Here is a 16,558-nt window from a genome sequence, read left to right as displayed (position 1 = left end):
TAAATTGCCGGATGACTCCTGGAATTCGGCCTCTCGCAGGATGCCTCCCAGATGCAAGGTGACACCAGTTCCAACTTGGTCTGGTTTAAGAGTGCCAAGTGGGTCCTGAAAACTGAAACCCAGAACAGTGACTTGTGAGTTTTGTTTCCCAAGGAAAAAGCCTGTACAATGGTTCAGGGGCCTGAGGCCTTAAATTGCCGGGTGCCTCCTGGAGATCCGCCACTCGCAGGATGCCTCCCAGACGCAAGGTGGCACCAGTGCCAACTTGGTCTGGTTTAAGAGTGCCAAGTGGATCCTGAAAACTGACACCCAGAACAGTGGCTTGTGAGTTTTGTTTCCCAGGGAAAAAGCCTGTACAATGGTTCAGGGTCATGCGGCCTTAAATTGCTGGGTGGCTCCTGGAATTGCGCCTCTCGCAGGATGCCTCCCAGACGCAAGGTGGCACCAGTGCCAACTTGGTCTGCTTTGAGAGTGCCAAGTGGGTCCTGAAAACTGACACCCAGAACAGTGGCTTGTGAGTTTTGTTTCCCAGGGAAAAAGCCTGTAGAATGGTTTTGGGTCCAGCGGACTTAAATTGCCGGATGCCTCCTGGAGATCCGCCTCTCGAAGGATGCCTCCCAGACGCAAGGTGGCACCAGTTCCAACTTGGTCTGGTTTAAGAGTGCCAAGTGGGTCCTGAAAACGGACACCCAGAACAGTGGCTTGTGAGTTTTGTTTCCCAGGGAAAAAGCCTGTACAATGGTTCAGGGTCCTGCGGCCTTAAATTGCCGGGTGCCTCCTGGAATTGCACCACTCGCAGAATATCTCCCAGACGCAAGGGCGCACCAGTGCAGCCTTGGTCTGGTTTGAGAGTGCCAAGTGGGTCCTGAAAACTGAAACCCAGAACAGTGACTTGTGAGTTTTGTTTCCCAAGGAAAAAGCCTGTACAATGGTTCAGGGGCCTGTGGCCTTAAATTGCCGGGTGCCTCCTGGAATTGCGCCACTCGCAGGATGCCTCCCAGACGCAAGGTGGCACCAGTTCCAACTTGGTCTGGTTTAAGAGTGCCAAGTGGGTCCTGAAAACTGACACCCAGAACAGTGGCTTGTGAGTTTTGTTTCCCAGGGAAAAAGCCTGTACAATGGTTCAGGGTCATGCGGCCTTAAATTGCCGGTGGCTCCTGGAATTGCGCCTCTCGCAGGATGCCTCCCAGACGCAAGGTGGCACCAGTGCCAACTTGGTCTGCTTTGAGAGTGTCAAGTGGGTCCTGCAAACTGACACCCAGAACAGTGGCTTGTGAGTTTTGTTTCCCAGGGAAAAAGCCTGTACAATGGTTCAGGGTCCTGCGGACTTAAATTGCCGGGTGCCTCCTAGAATTCGGCGTCTTGCAAGATTCTTCGCAGATGCAAGGTGGCACCAGTGCCAACTTGGTCTGGTTTGAGAGTGCCAAGTGGGTCCTGCAAACTGACACCCAGAACAGTGGCTTCTGAATTTTGTTTTCCCGGGAAAAAGCCTGTAGAATGGTTTTGGGTCCTGCGGCCTTAAATTGCCGGGTGCCTCCTGGAATTCCGCCTCTCGCAGGATGCCTCCCAGACGCAAGGTGGCACCAGTGCCAACTTGGTCTGGTTTGAGAGTGCCAAGTGGGTCCTGAAAACTGACACCCAGAACAGTGGCTTGTGAGTTTTCTTTCCCAGGGAAAAAGCCTGTACAATGGTTTAGGTTAATGCCGCCTTAAATTGCCGGTGGCTCCTGGAATTGCGCCTCTCGCAGGATGCCTCCCAGACGCAAGGTGGCACCAGTGCCAACTTGGTCTGCTTTGAGAGTGTCAAGTGGGTCCTGAAAACTGACACCCAGAACAGTGGCTTGTGAGTTTTGTTTCCCAGGGAAAAAGCCTGTACAATGGTTCAGGGTCCTGCGGCCTTAAATTGCCGGGTGCCTCCTGGAATTGCACCACTCGCAGAATATCTCCCAGACGCAAGGGTGCACCAGTGCAACCTTGGTCTGGTTTGAGAGTGCCAGGTGGCTCCTGGAAACTGACACCCAGAACAGTGGCTTGTGAGTTTTGTTTCCCATGGAAAAAGCCTGTACAATGGTTCAGGGTCCTGCGGCCTTAAATTGCCGGGTGCCTCCTGGAATTGCACCTCTCGCAGAATATCTCCCAGACGCAAGGGTGCACCAGTGCAACCTTGGTCTGGTTTGAGAGTGCCAGGTGGCTCCTGGAAACTGACACCCAGAACAGTGGCTTGTGAGTTTTGTTTCCCAGGGAAAAAGCCTGTACAATGGTTCAGGGTCCTGCGGCCTTAAATTGCCGGGTGCCTCCTGGAATTCGGCGTCTTGCAAGATGCTTCCCAGATGCAAGGTGGCACCAGTGCCAACTTGGTCTGGTTTGAGAGTGCCAAGTGGGTCCTGAAAACTGACACCCAGAACAGTGGCTTGTGAGTTTTGTTTCCCAGGGAAAAAGCCTGTACAATGGTTCAGGGTCCTGCGGCCTTAAATTGCCGGGTGCCTCCTGGATTTGCGCCTCTCGCATGTTGCCTCCCAGACGCAAGGTGGCACCAGTGTCAACTTGGTCTGGTTTGAGAGTGTCAAGTGGGTCCTGAAAACTGACACCCAGAACAGTGGCTTGTGAGTTTTGTTTCCCAGGGAAAAAGCCTGTACAATGGTTCAGGGTCCTGCGGCCTTAAATTGCCGGGTGCCTCCTGGAATTGCGCCTCTCGCAGGATGCCTCCAAGAAGCAAGGTGGCACCAGTGCCAACTTGGTCTGCTTTGAGAGTGTCAAGTGGGTCCTGAAAACTGACAGCCAGAACAGTGGCTTGTGAGTTTTGTTTCCCAGGGAAAAAGCCTGTACAATGGTTCAGGGTCCTGAGGCCTTAAATTGCCGGGTGCCACCTGGAGATTCGCCTCTCGCAGGATGCCTCCCAGACACAAGGTGGCACCAGATCCAACTTGGTCTGGTTTGAGATTGCCAAGTGGGTCCTGAAAACTGACACCCAGAACAGTGGCTTGTGAGTTTTGTTTCCCAGGGAAAAAGCCTGTACAATGGTTCAGGGTCCTGCGGCCTTAAATTGCGGGGCGCCTCCTGGAATTCCGCATCACGCCAGATGTTTCCCAGTCGCTAAGCAACACCAGTGCCAACTTGGTCTGCTTTGAGAGTGTCAAGTGGGTCCTGAAAACTGACACCCAGAACAGTGGCTTGTGAGTTTTGTTTCCCAGGGAAAAAGCCTGTACAATGGTTCAGGGGCCTGAGGCCTTAAATTGCGGGGCGCCTCCTGGAATTCCGCATCACTCCAGATGTTTCCCAGTCGCTAAGCAACACCAGTGCCAACTTGGTCTGGTTTGAGAGTGCCAAGTGGGTCCTGAAAACTGACACCCAGAACAGTGGCTTGTGAGTTTTGTTTCCCAGGGGAAAAGCCTGTACAATGGTTCAGGGTCCTGCGGCCTTAAATTGCCGGATGACTCCTGGAATTCGGCCTCTCGCAGGATGCCTCCCAGATGCAAGGTGACACCAGTTCCAATTTGGTCTGGTTTAAGAGTGCCAAGTGGGTCCTGAAAACTGAAACCCAGAACAGTGACTTGTGAGTTTTGTTTCCCAAGGAAAAAGCCTGTACAATGGTTCAGGGGCCTGAGGCCTTAAATTGCCGGGTGCCTCCTGGAATTCGGCCACTCGCAGGATGCCTCCCAGACGCAAGGTGGCACCAGTTCCAACTTGGTCTGGTTTGAGAGTGTCAAGTGGGTCCTGAAAACTGACACCCAGAACAGTGGCTTGTGAGTTTTGTTTCCCAGGGAAAAAGCCTGTACAATGGTTCAGGGTCCTGCGGCCTTAAATTGCGGGGCGCCTTCTGGAATTCCGCATCACGCCAGATGTTTCCCAGTCGCTAAGCAACACCAGTGCCAACTTGGTCTGCTTTGAGAGTGTCAAGTGGGTCCTGAAAACTGACACCCAGAACAGTGGCTTGTGAGTTTTTTTTCCCAGGGAAAAAGCCTGTACAATGGTTCAGGGGCCTGAGGCCTTAAATTGCGGGGCGCCTCCTGGAATTCCGCATCACTCCAGATGTTTCCCAGTCGCTAAGCAACACCAGTGCCAACTTGGTCTGGTTTGAGAGTGCCAAGTGGGTCCTGAAAACTGACACCCAGAACAGTGGCTTGTGAGTTTTGTTTCCCAGGGGAAAAGCCTGTACAATGGTTCAGGGTCCTGCGGCCTTAAATTGCCGGATGACTCCTGGAATTCGGCCTCTCGCAGGATGCCTCCCAGATGCAAGGTGACACCAGTTCCAACTTGGTCTGGTTTAAGAGTGCCAAGTGGGTCCTGAAAACTGAAACCCAGAACAGTGACTTGTGAGTTTTGTTTCCCAAGGAAAAAGCCTGTACAATGGTTCAGGGGCCTGAGGCCTTAAATTGCCGGGTGCCTCCTGGAGATCCGCCACTCGCAGGATGCCTCCCAGACGCAAGGTGGCACCAGTGCCAACTTGGTCTGGTTTAAGAGTGCCAAGTGGATCCTGAAAACTGACACCCAGAACAGTGGCTTGTGAGTTTTGTTTCCCAGGGAAAAAGCCTGTACAATGGTTCAGGGTCATGCGGCCTTAAATTGCTGGGTGGCTCCTGGAATTGCGCCTCTCGCAGGATGCCTCCCAGACGCAAGGTGGCACCAGTGCCAACTTGGTCTGCTTTGAGAGTGCCAAGTGGGTCCTGAAAACTGACACCCAGAACAGTGGCTTGTGAGTTTTGTTTCCCAGGGAAAAAGCCTGTAGAATGGTTTTGGGTCCAGCGGACTTAAATTGCCGGATGCCTCCTGGAGATCCGCCTCTCGAAGGATGCCTCCCAGACGCAAGGTGGCACCAGTTCCAACTTGGTCTGGTTTAAGAGTGCCAAGTGGGTCCTGAAAACGGACACCCAGAACAGTGGCTTGTGAGTTTTGTTTCCCAGGGAAAAAGCCTGTACAATGGTTCAGGGTCCTGCGGCCTTAAATTGCCGGGTGCCTCCTGGAATTGCACCACTCGCAGAATATCTCCCAGACGCAAGGGCGCACCAGTGCAGCCTTGGTCTGGTTTGAGAGTGCCAAGTGGGTCCTGAAAACTGAAACCCAGAACAGTGACTTGTGAGTTTTGTTTCCCAAGGAAAAAGCCTGTACAATGGTTCAGGGGCCTGTGGCCTTAAATTGCCGGGTGCCTCCTGGAATTGCGCCACTCGCAGGATGCCTCCCAGACGCAAGGTGGCACCAGTTCCAACTTGGTCTGGTTTAAGAGTGCCAAGTGGGTCCTGAAAACTGACACCCAGAACAGTGGCTTGTGAGTTTTGTTTCCCAGGGAAAAAGCCTGTACAATGGTTCAGGGTCATGCGGCCTTAAATTGCCGGTGGCTCCTGGAATTGCGCCTCTCGCAGGATGCCTCCCAGACGCAAGGTGGCACCAGTGCCAACTTGGTCTGCTTTGAGAGTGTCAAGTGGGTCCTGCAAACTGACACCCAGAACAGTGGCTTGTGAGTTTTGTTTCCCAGGGAAAAAGCCTGTACAATGGTTCAGGGTCCTGCGGACTTAAATTGCCGGGTGCCTCCTAGAATTCGGCGTCTTGCAAGATTCTTCGCAGATGCAAGGTGGCACCAGTGCCAACTTGGTCTGGTTTGAGAGTGCCAAGTGGGTCCTGCAAACTGACACCCAGAACAGTGGCTTCTGAATTTTGTTTTCCCGGGAAAAAGCCTGTAGAATGGTTTTGGGTCCTGCGGCCTTAAATTGCCGGGTGCCTCCTGGAATTCCGCCTCTCGCAGGATGCCTCCCAGACGCAAGGTGGCACCAGTGCCAACTTGGTCTGGTTTGAGAGTGCCAAGTGGGTCCTGAAAACTGACACCCAGAACAGTGGCTTGTGAGTTTTCTTTCCCAGGGAAAAAGCCTGTACAATGGTTTAGGTTAATGCCGCCTTAAATTGCCGGTGGCTCCTGGAATTGCGCCTCTCGCAGGATGCCTCCCAGACGCAAGGTGGCACCAGTGCCAACTTGGTCTGCTTTGAGAGTGTCAAGTGGGTCCTGAAAACTGACACCCAGAACAGTGGCTTGTGAGTTTTGTTTCCCAGGGAAAAAGCCTGTACAATGGTTCAGGGTCCTGCGGCCTTAAATTGCCGGGTGCCTCCTGGAATTGCACCACTCGCAGAATATCTCCCAGACGCAAGGGTGCACCAGTGCAACCTTGGTCTGGTTTGAGAGTGCCAGGTGGCTCCTGGAAACTGACACCCAGAACAGTGGCTTGTGAGTTTTGTTTCCCAGGGAAAAAGCCTGTACAATGGTTCAGGGTCCTGCGGCCTTAAATTGCCGGGTGCCTCCTGGAATTGCACCACTCGCAGAATATCTCCCAGACGCAAGGGTGCACCAGTGCAACCTTGGTCTGGTTTGAGAGTGCCAGGTGGCTCCTGGAAACTGACACCCAGAACAGTGGCTTGTGAGTTTTGTTTCCCAGGGAAAAAGCCTGTACAATGGTTCAGGGTCATGCGGCCTTAAATTGCCGGTGGCTCCTGGAATTGCGCCTCTCGCAGGATGCCTCCCAGACGCAAGGTGGCACCAGTGCCAACTTGGTCTGGTTTGAGAGTGCCAAGTGGGTCCTGAAAACTGACACCCAGAACAGTGGCTTGTGAGTTTTGTTTCCCAGGGAAAAAGCCTGTACAATGGTTCAGGGTCCTGCGGCCTTAAATTGCCGGGTGCCTCCTGGATTTGCGCCTCTCGCATGTTGCCTCCCAGACGCAAGGTGGCACCAGTGTCAACTTGGTCTGGTTTGAGAGTGTCAAGTGGGTCCTGAAAACTGACACCCAGAACAGTGGCTTGTGAGTTTTGTTTCCCAGGGAAAAAGCCTGTACAATGGTTCAGGGTCCTGCGGCCTTAAATTGCCGGGTGCCTCCTGGAATTGCGCCTCTCGCAGGATGCCTCCAAGAAGCAAGGTGGCACCAGTGCCAACTTGGTCTGCTTTGAGAGTGTCAAGTGGGTCCTGAAAACTGACAGCCAGAACAGTGGCTTGTGAGTTTTGTTTCCCAGGGAAAAAGCCTGTACAATGGTTCAGGGTCCTGAGGCCTTAAATTGCCGGGTGCCACCTGGAGATTCGCCTCTCGCAGGATGCCTCCCAGACACAAGGTGGCACCAGATCCAACTTGGTCTGGTTTGAGATTGCCAAGTGGGTCCTGAAAACTGACACCCAGAACAGTGGCTTGTGAGTTTTGTTTCCCAGGGAAAAAGCCTGTACAATGGTTCAGGGTCCTGCGGCCTTAAATTGCGGGGCGCCTCCTGGAATTCCGCATCACGCCAGATGTTTCCCAGTCGCTAAGCAACACCAGTGCCAACTTGGTCTGCTTTGAGAGTGTCAAGTGGGTCCTGAAAACTGACACCCAGAACAGTGGCTTGTGAGTTTTGTTTCCCAGGGAAAAAGCCTGTACAATGGTTCAGGGGCCTGAGGCCTTAAATTGCGGGGCGCCTCCTGGAATTCCGCATCACTCCAGATGTTTCCCAGTCGCTAAGCAACACCAGTGCCAACTTGGTCTGGTTTGAGAGTGCCAAGTGGGTCCTGAAAACTGACACCCAGAACAGTGGCTTGTGAGTTTTGTTTCCCAGGGGAAAAGCCTGTACAATGGTTCAGGGTCCTGCGGCCTTAAATTGCCGGATGACTCCTGGAATTCGGCCTCTCGCAGGATGCCTCCCAGATGCAAGGTGACACCAGTTCCAATTTGGTCTGGTTTAAGAGTGCCAAGTGGGTCCTGAAAACTGAAACCCAGAACAGTGACTTGTGAGTTTTGTTTCCCAAGGAAAAAGCCTGTACAATGGTTCAGGGGCCTGAGGCCTTAAATTGCCGGGTGCCTCCTGGAATTCGGCCACTCGCAGGATGCCTCCCAGACGCAAGGTGGCACCAGTTCCAACTTGGTCTGGTTTGAGAGTGTCAAGTGGGTCCTGAAAACTGACACCCAGAACAGTGGCTTGTGAGTTTTGTTTCCCAGGGAAAAAGCCTGTACAATGGTTCAGGGTCCTGCGGCCTTAAATTGCGGGGCGCCTTCTGGAATTCCGCATCACGCCAGATGTTTCCCAGTCGCTAAGCAACACCAGTGCCAACTTGGTCTGCTTTGAGAGTGTCAAGTGGGTCCTGAAAACTGACACCCAGAACAGTGGCTTGTGAGTTTTGTTTCCCAGGGAAAAAGCCTGTACAATGGTTCAGGGGCCTGAGGCCTTAAATTGCGGGGCGCCTCCTGGAATTCCGCATCACTCCAGATGTTTCCCAGTCGCTAAGCAACACCAGTGCCAACTTGGTCTGGTTTGAGAGTGCCAAGTGGGTCCTGAAAACTGACACCCAGAACAGTGGCTTGTGAGTTTTGTTTCCCAGGGGAAAAGCCTGTACAATGGTTCAGGGTCCTGCGGCCTTAAATTGCCGGATGACTCCTGGAATTCGGCCTCTCGTAGGATGCCTCCCAGATGCAAGGTGACACCAGTTCCAACTTGGTCTGGTTTAAGAGTGCCAAGTGGGTCCTGAAAACTGAAACCCAGAACAGTGACTTGTGAGTTTTGTTTCCCAAGGAAAAAGCCTGTACAATGGTTCAGGGGCCTGAGGCCTTAAATTGCCGGGTGCCTCCTGGAATTCGGCCACTCGTAGGATGCCTCCCAGACGCAAGGTGGCACCAGTTCCAACTTGGTCTGGTTTGAGAGTGTCAAGTGGGTCCTGAAAACTGACACCCAGAACAGTGGCTTGTGAGTTTTGTTTCCCAGGGAAAAAGCCTGTAAAATGGTTCAGGGGCCTGAGGCCTTAAATTGCGGGGCGCCTCCTGGAATTTCGCATCACGCCAGATGTTTCCCAGTCCCTAAGCAACACCAGTGCCAACTTGGTCTGGTTTGAGAGTGCCAAGTGGGTCCTGAAAACTGACACCCAGAACAGTGGCTTGTGAGTTTTGTTTCCCAGGGAAAAAGCCTGTACAATGGTTCAGGGTCCTGCGGCCTTAAATAACCGGGTGCCTCCTGGAATTCGGCGTCTTGCAAGATGCCTCCCAGACGCAAGGTGGCACCAGTGCCAACATGGTCTGGTTTGAGAGTGCCAAGTGGGTCCTGCAATCTGACACCCAGAACAGTGGCTTCTGAATTTTGTTTTCCCGGGAAAAAGCCTGTAGAATGGTTTTGGGTCCTGCGGCCTTAAATTGCCGGGTGCCTCCTGGAATTCCGCCTCTCACAGGATGCCTCCCAGACGCAAGGTGGCACCAGTTCCAACTTGGTCTGGTTTAAGAGTGCCAAGTGCGTCCTGCAAACTGACACCCAGAACAGTGGCTTGTGAGTTTTGTTTCCCAGGGAAAAAGCCTGTACAATGGTTCAGGGGCCTGAGGCCTTAAATTGCCCGGTTGCCTCCGGGAATTGCGCCTCTCGCAGGATGCCTCCCAGACGCAAGGTGGCACCAGTGCCAACTTGGTCTGGTTTAAGAGTGCCAAGTGGGTCCTGAAAACTGACACCCAGAACAGTGGCTTGTGAGTTTTGTTTCCCAGGGAAAAAGCCTGTACAATGGTTCAGGGTCCTGCGGCCTTAAATTGCCGGGTGCCTCCTTGAATTCCGCATCTCACCAGATGTTTCCCAGACGCTAAGCAACACCAGTGCCAACATGGTCTGGTTTAAGAGTGCCAAGTGGGTCCTGGAAACTGACACCCAGAACAGTGGCTTGTGAGTTTTGTTTCCCAGGGAAAAAGCCTATACAATGGTTCAGGGTCCTGCGGCCTTAAATTGCCGGGTGCCTCCTAGAATTCGGCGTCTTGCAAGATTCTTCGCAGATGCAAGGTGGCACCAGTGCCAACTTGGTCTGGTTTGAGAGTCCCAAGTGGGTCCTGAAAACTGACACCCAGAACAGTGGCTTCTGAATTTTGTTTTCCCGGGAAAAAGCCTGTAGAATGGTTTTGGGTCCTGCGGCCTTAAATTGCCGGGTGCCTCCTGGAATTCCGCCTCTCGAAGGATGCCTCCCAGACGCAAGGTGGCACCAGTGCCAACTTGGTCTGGTTTGAGAGTGCCAAGTGGGCCCTGAAAACTGACACCCAGAACAGTGGCTTGTGAGTTTGGTTTCCCAGGGAAAAAGCCTGTACAATGGTTCAGGGTCCTGCGGACTTAAATTGCCGGGTGCCTCCTGGATTTGCGCCTCTCGCAGGATGCCTCCCAGACGCAAGGTGGCACCAGTGCCAACTTGGTCTGCTTTGAGAGTGTCAAGTGGGTCCTGAAAACTGACACCCAGAACAGCGGCTTGTGAGTTTTGTTTCGCAGGGAAAAAGCCTGTACAATGGTTCAGGGTCCTGAGGCCTTAAATTGCCGGGTGCCTCCTGGAATTCGGCCTCTCGCAGGATGCCTCCCAGACGCAAGGTGGCACCAGTGCCAACTTGGTCTGCTTTGAGAGTGTCAAGTGGGTCCTGAAAACTGACACCCAGAACAGTGGCTTGTGAGTTTTGTTTCCCAGGGAAAAAGCCTGTACAATGGTTCAGGGTCCTGCGGCCTTAAATTGCCGGGTGCCTCCTTGAATTCCGCATCTCACCAGATGTTTCCCAGACGCTAAGCAACACCAGTGCCAACATGGTCTGGTTTAAGAGTGCCAAGTGGGTCCTGGAAACTGACACCCAGAACAGTGGCTTGTGAGTTTTGTTTCCCAGGGAAAAAGCCTATACAATGGTTCAGGGTCCTGCGGCCTTAAATTGCCGGGTGCCTCCTAGAATTCGGCGTCTTGCAAGATTCTTCGCAGATGCAAGGTGGCACCAGTGCCAACTTGGTCTGGTTTGAGAGTGCCAAGTGGGTCCTGCAAACTGACACCCAGAACAGTGGCTTCTGAATTTTGTTTTCCCGGGAAAAAGCCTGTAGAATGGTTTTGGGTCCTGCGGCCTTAAATTGCCGGGTGCCTCCTGGAATTCCGCCTCTCGCAGGATGCCTCCCAGACGCAAGGTGGCACCAGTGCCAACTTGGTCTGGTTTGAGAGTGCCAAGTGGGTCCTGAAAACTGACACCCAGAACAGTGGCTTGTGAGTTTTGTTTCCCAGGGAAAAAGCCTGTACAATGGTTCAGGGTCCTGCGGCCTTAAATTGCCGGGTGCCTCCTGGATTTGCGCCTCTCGCAGGATGCCTCCCAGACGCAAGGTGGCACCAGTGCCAACTTGGTCTGCTTTGAGAGTGTCAAGTGGGTCCTGAAAACTGACACCCAGAACAGTGGCTTGTGAGTTTTGTTTCGCAGGGAAAAAGCCTGTACAATGGTTCAGGGTCCTGAGGCCTTAAACTGCCGGGTGCCTCCTGGAATTGCGCCTCTCGCAGGATGCCTCCCAGACGCAAGGTGGCACCAGTGCCAACTTGGTCTGCTTTGAGAGTGTCAAGTGGTTCTTAAACCTGACACCCAGAACAGTGGCTTGTGAGTTTTGTTTCCCAGGGAAAAAGCCTGTACAATGGTTCAGGGTCCTGCGGACTTAAATTGCCGGGTGCCTCCTGGAGATCCGCCTCTCGAAGGATGCCTCCCAGACGCAAGGTGGCACCAGTGCCAACTTGGTCTGGTTTGAGAGTGCCAAGTGGGTCCTGAAAACTGACACCCAGAACAGTGGCTTGTGAGTTTTGTTTCCCAGGGTAAAAGCCTGTACAATGGTTCAGGGTCCTGTGGCCTTAAATTGCGGGGCGCCTCCTGGAATTCCGCATCACGCCAGATGTTTCCCAGTCTCTGAGCAACACCAGTGCCAACTTGGTCTGGTTTGAGAGTGCCAAGTGGGTCCTGAAAACTGACACCCAGAACAGTGGCTTGTGAGTTTTGTTTCCCAAGGAAAAAGCCTGTACAATGGTTCAGGGGCCTGAGGCCTTAAATTGCCGGATGACTCCTGGAATTCGGCCTCTCGCAGGATGCCTCCAAGATGCAAGGTGACACCAGTTCCAACTTGGTCTGGTTTAAGAGTGCCAAGTGGGTCCTGAAAACTGAAACCCAGAACAGTGACTTGTGAGTTTTGTTTCCCAAGGAAAAAGCCTGTACAATGGTTCAGGGGCCTGAGGCCTTAAATTGCCGGATGCCTCCTGGAGATCCGCCTCTCGAAGGATGCCTCCCAGACGCAAGGTGGCACCAGTTCCAACTTGGTCTGGTTTAAGAGTGCCAAGTGGGTCCTGAAAACGGACACCCAGAACAGTGGCTTGTGAGTTTTGTTTCCCAGGGAAAAAGCCTGTACAATGGTTCAGGGTCCTGCGGCCTTAAATTGCCGGGTGCCTCCTGGAATTGCACCACTCGCAGAATATCTCCCAGACGCAAGGGCGCACAAGTGCAGCCTTGGTCTGGTTTGAGAGTGCCAAGTGGGTCCTGAAAACTGAAACCCAGAACAGTGACTTGTGAGTTTTGTTTCCCAAGGAAAAAGCCTGTACAATGGTTCAGGGGCCTGTGGCCTTAAATTGCCGGGTGCCTCCTGGAATTGCGCCACTCGCAGGATGCCTCCCAGACGCAAGGTGGCACCAGTTCCAACTTGGTCTGGTTTAAGAGTGCCAAGTGGGTCCTGAAAACTGACACCCAGAACAGTGGCTTGTGAGTTTTGTTTCCCAGGGAAAAAGCCTGTACAATGGTTCAGGGTCATGCGGCCTTAAATTGCCGGTGGCTCCTGGAATTGCGCCTCTCGCAGGATGCCTCCCAGACGCAAGGTGGCACCAGTGCCAACTTGGTCTGCTTTGAGAGTGTCAAGTGGGTCCTGAAAACTGACACCCAGAACAGTGGCTTGTGAGTTTTGTTTCCCAGGGAAAAAGCCTGTACAATGGTTCAGGGTCCTGCGGACTTAAATTGCCGGGTGCCTCCTGGAGATCCGCCTCTCGAAGGATGCCTCCCAGACGCAAGGTGGCACCAGTTCCAACTTGGTCTGGTTTAAGAGTGCCAAGTGGGTCCTGAAAACGGACACCCAGAACAGTGGCTTGTGAGTTTTGTTTCCCAGGGAAAAAGCCTGTACAATGGTTCAGGATCATGCGGCCTTAAATTGCCGGTGGCTCCTGGAATTGCGCCTCTCGCAGGATGCCTCCCAGACGCAAGGTGGCACCAGTGCCAACTTGGTCTGCTTTGAGAGTGTCAAGTGGGTCCTGAAAACTGACACCCAGAACAGTGGCTTGTGAGTTTTGTTTCCCAGGGAAAAAGCCTGTACAATGGTTCAGGGTCCTGCGGACTTAAATTGCCGGGTGCCTCCTGGAGATCCGCCTCTCGAAGGATGCCTCCCAGACGCAAGGTGGCACCAGTTCCAACTTGGTCTGGTTTAAGAGTGCCAAGTGGGTCCTGAAAACGGACACCCAGAACAGTGGCTTGTGAGTTTTGTTTCCCAGGGAAAAAGCCTGTACAATGGTTCAGGGTCCTGCGGCCTTAAATTGCCGGGTGCCTCCTGGAATTGCACCACTCGCAGAATATCTCCCAGACGCAAGGTGGCACCAGTGCCAACTTGGTCTGCTTTGAGAGTGTCAAGTGGGTCCTGAAAACTGAAACCCAGAACAGTGACTTGTGAGTTTTGTTTCCCAAGGAAAAAGCCTGTACAATGGTTCAGGGGCCTGTGGCCTTAAATTGCCGGGTGCCTCCTGGAATTGCGCCACTCGCAGGATGCCTCCCAGACGCAAGGTGGCACCAGTTCCAACTTGGTCTGGTTTAAGAGTGCCAAGTGGGTCCTGAAAACTGACACCCAGAACAGTGGCTTGTGAGTTTTGTTTCCCAGGGAAAAAGCCTGTACAATGGTTCAGGGTCATGCGGCCTTAAATTGCCGGTGGCTCCTGGAATTGCGCCTCTCGCAGGATGCCTCCCAGACGCAAGGTGGCACCAGTGCCAACTTGGTCTGCTTTGAGAGTGTCAAGTGGGTCCTGAAAACTGACACCCAGAACAGTGGCTTGTGAGTTTTGTTTCCCAGGGAAAAAGCCTGTACAATGGTTCAGGGTCCTGCGGACTTAAATTGCCGGGTGCCTCCTGGAGATCCGCCTCTCGAAGGATGCCTCCCAGACGCAAGGTGGCACCAGTTCCAACTTGGTCTGGTTTAAGAGTGCCAAGTGGGTCCTGAAAACGGACACCCAGAACAGTGGCTTGTGAGTTTTGTTTCCCAGGGAAAAAGCCTGTACAATGGTTCAGGGTCATGCGGCCTTAAATTGCCGGTGGCTCCTGGAATTGCGCCTCTCGCAGGATGCCTCCCAGACGCAAGGTGGCACCAGTGCCAACTTGGTCTGCTTTGAGAGTGTCAAGTGGGTCCTGAAAACTGACACCCAGAACAGTGGCTTGTGAGTTTTGTTTCCCAGGGAAAAAGCCTGTACAATGGTTCAGGGTCCTGCGGACTTAAATTGCCGGGTGCCTCCTGGAGATCCGCCTCTCGAAGGATGCCTCCCAGACGCAAGGTGGCACCAGTTCCAACTTGGTCTGGTTTAAGAGTGCCAAGTGGGTCCTGAAAACGGACACCCAGAACAGTGGCTTGTGAGTTTTGTTTCCCAGGGAAAAAGCCTGTACAATGGTTCAGGGTCCTGCGGCCTTAAATTGCCGGGTGCCTCCTGGAATTCGGCGTCTTGCAAGATGCCTCCCAGACGCAAGGTGGCACCAGTGCCAACATGGTCTGGTTTGAGAGTGCCAAGTGGGTCCTGCAATCTGACACCCAGAATAGTGGCTTCTGAATTTTGTTTTCCCGGGAAAAAGCCTGTAGAATGGTTTTGGGTCCTGCGGCCTTAAATTGCCGGGTGCCTCCTGGAATTCCGCCTCTCACAGGATGCCTCCCAGACGCAAGGTGGCACCAGTTCCAACTTGGTCTGGTTTAAGAGTGCCAAGTGCGTCCTGCAAACTGACACCCAGAACAGTGGCTTGTGAGTTTTGTTTCCCAGGGAAAAAGCCTGTACAATGGTTCAGGGGCCTGAGGCCTTAAATTGCCCGGTTGCCTCCGGGAATTGCGCCTCTCGCAGGATGCCTCCCAGACGCAAGGTGGCACCAGTTCCAACTTGGTCTGGTTTAAGAGTGCCAAGTGGGTCCTGAAAACTGACACCCAGAACAGTGGCTTGTGAGTTTTGTTTCCCAGGGAAAAAGCCTGTACAATGGTTCAGGGTCCTGCGGACTTAAATTGCCGGGTACCTCCTGGAATTCCGCCTGTCGCAGGATGCCTCCCAGACGCAAGGTGGCACCAGTGCCAACTTGGTCTGCTTTGAGAGTGCCAAGTGGGTCCTGAAAACTGACACCCAGAACAGCGGCTTGTGAGTTTTGTTTCGCAGGGAAAAAGCCTGTACAATGGTTCAGGGTCCTGAGGCCTTAAATTGCCAGGTGCCTCCTGGAATTCGGCCTCTCGCAGGATGCCTCCCAGACGCAAGGTGGCACCAGTGCCAACTTGGTCTGCTTTGAGAGTGTCAAGTGGTTCTTAAAACTGACACCCAGAACAGTGGCTTGTGAGTTTTGTTTCCCAGGGAAAAAGCCTGTACAATGGTTCAGGGTCCTGCGGCCTTAAATTGCCGGGTGCCTCCTTGAATTCCGCATCTCACCAGATGTTTCCCAGACGCTAAGCAACACCAGTGCCAACATGGTCTGGTTTAAGAGTGCCAAGTGGGTCCTGGAAACTGACACCCAGAACAGTGGCTTGTGAGTTTTGTTTCCCAGGGAAAAAGCCTATACAATGGTTCAGGGTCCTGCGGCCTTAAATTGCCGGGTGCCTCCTAGAATTCGGCGTCTTGCAAGATTCTTCGCAGATGCAAGGTGGCACCAGTGCCAACTTGGTCTGGTTTGAGAGTGCCAAGTGGGTCCTGCAAACTGACACCCAGAACAGTGGCTTCTGAATTTTGTTTTCCCGGGAAAAAGCCTGTAGAATGGTTTTGGGTCCTGCGGCCTTAAATTGCCGGGTGCCTCCTGGAATTCGGCCTCTCGCAGGATGCCTCCCAGACGCAAGGTGGCACCAGTGCCAACTTGGTCTGGTTTGAGAGTGCCAAGTGGGTCCTGAAAACTGACACCCAGAACAGTGGCTTGTGAGTTTTGTTTCCCAGGGAAAAAGCCTGTACAATGGTTCAGGGTCCTGCGGCCTTAAATTGCCGGGTGCCTCCTGGATTTGCGCCTCTCGCAGGATGCCTCCCAGACGCAAGGTGGCACCAGTGCCAACTTGGTCTGCTTTGAGAGTGTCAAGTGGGTCCTGAAAACTGACACCCAGAACAGCGGCTTGTGAGTTTTGTTTCGCAGGGAAAAAGCCTGTACAATGGTTCAGGGTCCTGAGGCCTTAAATTGCCGGGTGCCTCCTGGAATTGCGCCTCTCGCAGGATGCCTCCCAGACGCAAGGTGGCACCAGTGCCAACTAGGTCTGCTTTGAGAGTGTCAAGTGGTTCTTAAACCTGACACCCAGAACAGTGGCTTGTGAGTTTTGTTTCCCAGGGAAAAAGCCTGTACAATGGTTCAGGGTCCTGCGGACTTAAATTGCCGGGTGCCTCCTGGAGATCCGCCTCTCGAAGGATGCCTCCCAGACGCAAGGTGGCACCAGTGCCAACTTGGTCTGGTTTGAGAGTGCCAAGTGGGTCCTGAAAACTGACACCCAGAACAGTGGCTTGTGAGTTTTGTTTCCCAGGGTAAAAGCCTGTACAATGGTTCAGGGTCCTGTGGCCTTAAATTGCGGGGCGCCTCCTGGAATTCCGCCTGTCGCA

The sequence above is a fragment of the Fringilla coelebs genome (assembly GCF_963513975.1).
Source record: "Fringilla coelebs genome assembly, chromosome: 22".
NCBI lineage: Eukaryota > Metazoa > Chordata > Aves > Passeriformes > Fringillidae > Fringilla > Fringilla coelebs.
The sequence above is the reverse complement of the archived record's forward strand: the minus strand, read 5'-3'. Positions refer to the sequence as shown.